Source organism: Chrysochloris asiatica, unplaced genomic scaffold, assembly GCF_000296735.1.
Source record: "Chrysochloris asiatica unplaced genomic scaffold, ChrAsi1.0 scaffold00034, whole genome shotgun sequence".
In the NCBI taxonomy this organism is placed as follows: Eukaryota; Metazoa; Chordata; class Mammalia; order Afrosoricida; family Chrysochloridae; genus Chrysochloris; species Chrysochloris asiatica.
The window spans coordinates 4,580,169-4,586,574 of NW_006408552.1; the positions used below are offsets into that span (position 1 = coordinate 4,580,169).

The 6,406-nt window shown below is 41.7% G+C and overlaps 1 pseudogene; it reads right to left on the minus strand.

Moving 5' to 3' along the window:
• Positions 1-2,151: 2,151 nt before the first annotated feature.
• Positions 2,152-4,408, minus strand: LOC102816970 (annotated as a pseudogene).
• Between the last annotated feature and the right edge of the window lie 1,998 nt (positions 4,409-6,406).

Below are 6,406 nucleotides of genomic sequence, written 5' to 3' on the forward strand. Positions count from 1 at the left end.
CACCATTTTGTTCATTTCTCCATTTGTCCACAGATACTTCCTTGGAGCCCCCTTCAGATCCGACCATTTCTTTCTGGGGAAGTCCTGCATTAGGCCTCGGACTCACCAGTGTCTCAGTGAACAGACTGAAAATGTGAGCATGGTATCAGCTGTGCAGTGCCTTCACTGAACCTCATGCAAGAATGCTGCCAATGTTGGCTGGTTGCTGAGAGCTGCGCCTGGTGTAACCATGGACTTTTGGAGAACAAGACTGGAAAGATACCTTGAGAAGCTTAATAGTGCCAGATAAGGAGAAATATCACTCACAGGATCTTACAGAAGAAAAGGGTTTTTTGTTGTTGTTCTTAAAAGGGTGTCACTAAAAATAAACAGCATATAGTTATTTGCCTGAAATATCCTTTTGGTAGAAAGATGAGAAAAAGTAACTTTTCACTGTCCACAAAGTGCCCTCCTCTTGCATTTGCCTGCTCTGAGCTCCACGTATTCTTAGCCCCCTGAGATCCTACTGGGTCGCTGCTACCACTGTGAACAGCCTCTCTCCACCCCATTTGCTGTGGAGGAGGATTTTAGTTTGGAAGTGACTCACTCTTCGACATTTTCACTTGTAAAAACTGAAAGCTATCATTGCCAGCCCTGAAAGGTGAACCTCTACACCCAATTCTTCTGTCCTCCTGTCAGAAGAGAGGCAAGAGAAGCTAAAAATGGAGAGCAGTGCTTCCAGGGACGAGTGAAAATGAATGCATTGGAAGGAGACTCTGGAAACTATTTATAAGTTATCAGGGACCCCAAGTAGACTACAGGCATTCATAAGAAATGCCACCCTAATTCAGCCAGACATGACGAATGGCATGACGTACACCAAGTCCTTCAATTAGCAACTGTTATTTGTATCAATTGTACTATACTCTGACTGCAGTTAACTCTACACTCAACTAAAATAGAGCCAAGAATAGTGCTGCATGTAAAATATAAGGGGAAATTAGTCAGTCACAAAAGGAGAAATACTGCATAAGACCATTATTGTAAAAGATTAAGAAAAAGAACCCACCTTAAAAGGAGAACAAATATTATATATATATTTGCTGATCACCAAGATATGTATGGGATGAGGTGAGAAGATAGAGCACAGGGTAGGGAATAGACCCAGGATAGCTTGGGTGCTGGGGGCGGGGGATGTACAATACATGAGAAGTGGGAGGGGAATGGAAGAACAAGGTGCATGGGAGAACAGTTAGGCAGGTTTGCAAGAGTAACCCGCTACAATTTGATAAACTTTACCTATACTTACGGATGTAGTAGCTCAAAAAAGGGAACAAATCATTACAGCGAGTATCACTCCCACCCCATCGGTACACAGGGTTGACAGGGATGGGCAACTTAGACATTGGCTACCCAAAATGAGGGCGGGAGGGCTATAAAGGCAAGAAGTGACTGGCTTATAAGCTTTCAAGAGAGAGCCTAGTTCCAGACGGGGCAGGGGAAGGTAGAATCTCCACTGAATGATTTTCAACCTGTTGGGACAGGGCTAATGAAAGAAGGAGATAAGACTCATGCGGTACATTAATGAATAATTGCTATCAGGACTGACTGTGAGGGTTGGAAATGTAAAGGTAGATGTTTTGTAACAAAAGTAGGGGAGTGACTGATTTTGCAATTCAGGAGCGGAGGTACCTGGGACTACCAAGTGAGAAGAGCAGAGTGTGGGATCCTACCCAGAGAAGTATTGGTGCCAGAAATGGAGACAGAGAAGATGAAGTGGAGAGATGGAGCAGCTGGGGATACTGGACTCAGGGAGGGAGAGGGGCTGTGTGCTGATGGCCGGGAGGCAGGCCTGTGGGGTGTGCCCTTTGGTTGTTGATGATGCATGGAGGGAATTGTAATCATTGCAATGAAATGACATATGAAAGGATGAATGTAAAACTGATGTTCTCCCATGTAAACCCACATAATTCATAATAAAAACTTAAAAAATAAATAAATAAGGAGATGTGGGGGAAAGAGTCTAACATAGCCAGACCACCAAGACTTGGAGTGATGCCATTGGTGGGCCACTGGGGAAGAAGAAAAGTCTGCAGAGAAATGAGGGAAGAGTGCTTTGAATATTTTCCCTACTTGCGTGAGTTCCACAGTTCTTTAAATTATTCTTTCTGACTAGCAGAATAAAATATATCCAGATTCTGAATTTTTTTATATATTGGATGTCAGGCCATAGAATTCTTCAATAGCTTCAGCGTCAATTTTCTCTGCAATATTATCATCAAACAAAAGCCAGAAGTCATGATTTTCACAATAGAAAGAGCTCTGGTATCGTAGTTGTTACGAATAGGGCTGCTAACCTCAAGGTCGGCAGTTCGAAACTACCAGCAGTTCCACGGGAGAAAGATGAGGTGTTCTGCTCCTGTAAAGATTTACAGCCACGGAAACCCTGTGTAGGGTCGGAACAGATTCCACGGCACTTAACAATAACAACAATATAATTATGCTCATGGGGAATCTGTACCTGGACCAAGAGGCAATTGTTCAAACAGAACATGGGAACACCGAATGGTTTAAAATTAAGAAAGGTGTGCGTATTCTTTCACCATACTTATTTAACGTGTATGCTGAGCAAATCATCCGAGAAGCTGGGTTCTATGAAGAAAAACGTGGCATCAGGATTGGAGGAAGACTCATTAACAATTGCGATATGCAGATGATACAACTTTGCTTGCTGAAAGTGAAGAGGACTTAAAACATTTACTGATGAAGATCAAAGATCACAGCCTTCAGTATGGATTACATCTCAATGTAAAGAAAACAAAAACCCTCACCACTGGACCAAGAAGCAACATTCTTATCAACGGAGAAAAGATTGAAGTTGTCAAGGACTTCATTCTTCTTGGATCAACTATCAGCACTCACTGGAGCAGCAGGCAAGAGATCAAATTTGCATTAGGCAAATCTGCTGCACAAGACCTTTTTACAGTGTTAAAGAGCAAAGATGTCAGCTTGAGGACTAAGGTGCGCCTGACTCAAGCCATGGTATTTCCAATAACCTCATATGCATGTGAAAGCTGGACAGTGAATAAGGAAGACCGTAGAAGAATTGATGCTTTTGAGTTATGGTGTTGGAGGAGAATATTGAAAGTGCCATGGGCTGCCAAAAGAACCAATAGATCCATTTTGGAAGAAGTGCAGCCAGTGTGCTCCTTGGAGGCCAAGATGGCCAAACTTCGTCTCTCATACTTCGGATATATTGTCAGGAGGGACCAGTTGCTGGAGAAGGATATCATGTCTGGTAAACGGGGAGGGTCAGAGAAGGAGAGGAAGATCCCCAACGAGATTGACTGGCCAAGTGGCAGCATTGATGGACTCAAGCATGGCAACAGTAGTGAGGTTGGCCCAGGATCGGGCAGTGCTTCGTTCTGCTGTGCATAAGGTCACTATGAGTTGATACCAACTCGATGGCACCTAACAACAACAATATAATGCCCATGATTGGGACCACTGCCACAGTCCACGTTTACTGCTTCACTGCAAGTGTTGAAGAGTCAGAGCTCCAGAGGAAAGACCACCTGGTAAGACAGCTTGGTGTACCTGTGGAGCTGCTCCGTGTACTTGAACCACTTCAGGTAGAAGACCAGGATCATGGGGAGCTTTTTGACCTGAAATCCGGGACTGAGTCTCTTACTCTGCGCCATGCCATAACACTCTCATCCTTTTCTGGGCCTTCTGTTTGCTACAGCATGTCTCACAATAATATACCTGCTCACTACACAGTGTTTCTATGTTGCTGAAGCCTCTTAGACAGTGGGTGATAGACGTATATTCTGCTCTACTGTCACAGAAAGGTCAAGAAAATCTTCATCTTTCCTACTCACTGTGGAATGTGCATTCGTTCAAAATCAAAGGGGCAACATTTACAGTTTCACAGTTCAAGCATTGAGTTTTATTGTTGAGCGTTCCCTGAAAATCATGTTCCAGTTTTTAACTTCCCGTTTTGCTTTCCCTGTTTCTTTTCTTCCTGCAGGATATCCACAGTAATGTTGAGTAAATAATCAAAAAACTCGTGAGCATCCTGCCTCATGTAGTTGTCAAAGAGATCATTCTCCTTTCTTAGCCTGGTAAGACGAACTTCTTTGGTGGGATCACACCAACCTTCTCTACGTGGCGATGCTGTGGAAAAAGTCTGTAAGTTTTTCTGCTTTTTTTTTTTTGCTGGGCCTTGTATGCCTTTGCACATTCTCACGGAAGACCAACAGAAGTACACAGTGCCTAAATCACGGAGTTACAGTAGCATGTGTTTCCGATATTGACCAATCCAAAGCAATGTTCATTGATTGGAAACTGCTCTGGACCAATGTCTTTTTTCCAGAGCAGAGGCATTGGTGCCCATATTACAGACGGAGGCGATGTTTCAGATGGTCATTAGTCTAAAGGTTGCAGTGATCCCACACCTTCACCTTTATAATGTGAAAAGAGGACAACCCCAGGTGGAGCCCTCACGGGAGGATAGCAAGGCTGTGGCAGGAGGTGGCTTGGGGTCCGGCTTGCAGTTTGGCTGGGAGAGGGAGTGTGTGATATGTTTTAACTCAAGAAGTGTGAGTCCTTCTTTGTTCTCTTTCAACATTGCTTTAGTTTGTTGTTGTTGTTGTTAGGTGCCATCGAGTCAGCACTGATTCATAACACAGCAGAACGAAACTCTACCCGATCCTGGGCCAACCTCACAATTCTTACTATGTTTCAGCCCTTTGATGCTGCCCCTGTGCCAATCCATCTCATTGCTTTTTACCATTCCACATAGAGTTGAGGACTAACTTTTCCATATTGTAAAGAAGGTGTTGGAAGTTTATTGGAATTGTGTTGACTCTATAGATCATTTTGAGTAGTATTGGCATCTTAACTATATTAAGTATCCCAACCCAAGAACACAGAACATCTTTCCATTTATTTAAATATTCTTTAGTCTTTTCCATAATCTTCATTACATAAATCCTTCACATTGCTGGTTAGGTTTATTCCTAGGTATTTTATTCTCTTACATGCTCTTGTAAATGGAATTCTTTGCTTAACTCACTTTCAGATTTCTCATTGCTGGTGTAAAGAAACCCAACCAATTTTTATTCATTGACTTTGTATCCTGCAACTTTGCTGAACTTGTTTATTGATGTCAATAATTCCCCTCCTCCATGGATACTATTGAATTTTCTATATATAAGATCGTGTTATCTGAAATATGAGTTTTGCTTCTTTGCCTATATGGATGCATCGAGTCTGTGTTTTTGACCTAATTACCTAATTGTATTTCCAATAAATACAATGTTGAACAGAAGAGGCAAGAACAGGTATCCTTATTTCACTCTTGCATTTAGGGAGAAAGAGTTCAGCCTTTTACCATAATGTACTAGGTTATTGTTGTAAGTGCCTTTGAATTGATTCTGACCCATAGCGACCCCGTATAGTTTCTGAGGAGTGGTTGGTGAGTTTGAACTGCCAACCTTTGTTAGCTGTGGGGTTTTCATGGGTGTTCTTTATCAGGATGTGGAGGTTTCTTTCTATTCTTAGCTTGTTAAGTGTTTTCTACCTCTCTCCCTCAATATAGTGTGTCACATTGATTGGTTTTCATATATTAAACCAACCTTGTATTCTTGGGAAAATCACATTAGGTTATGATATATAATTCTTTCTGATTGCTAGTATTTTGTTGAGGACTTTAGTATCTGTGTTCATAGGGAATATTGGGGTATATAGCGTTCATTTCTTGTGATAATTTTGTCTGTTTTGGCCTCGTGGAGTGAGTTAGAACCAATCGTATGCTCCTGTTTTATTTTATTTTTTGGAAATGTTTGTGAAAGGTTGCTTCCCTAAACATTTGATGACTATTCACCAATGTGCTATTTGGTTTGGGGTTTGCTTTGCTGTGTTCGTTGTTGTTTTAAATAAAACGAATTCATGTTAATTTGTTACTTATATTCAGGTTTTCTATTTTTCTTTAGTCAGTTTTTGTTGTTTGTGTGCTAATGGGAATCTGTCCATTTCATCTAGGTTATCTGATTTATTGGTATGCAAATATTCATATTAGCTCCCATAATTTTTTTTATTTCTGTAAACCAAATCCACTGCCATTGACCCTGCATAGGGTTTCTGAGGCTATAAATCTTTATGGGAGCAGAAAGTCTCCTCTTTCTTTGGCAGAGAGGCTAGTGGATTTGAACTGCTGACCTTGCAGTTAACAGCCCAATGCCACAAGGAGTCCTTATTTATTTCTTTAAGGTTGTTGTTGTTGTTGTTAAGTGTCACCGAGTCAGTTCCAACCCACAGTGACCCTGTATAGGATTTTCAAGGAGCAACTGGTGAGCTTAAACCACTGACCTTGCGGTTCAAATCAATTTTTCAGTCTAGTGCATTAACCCACAATGCCACACCA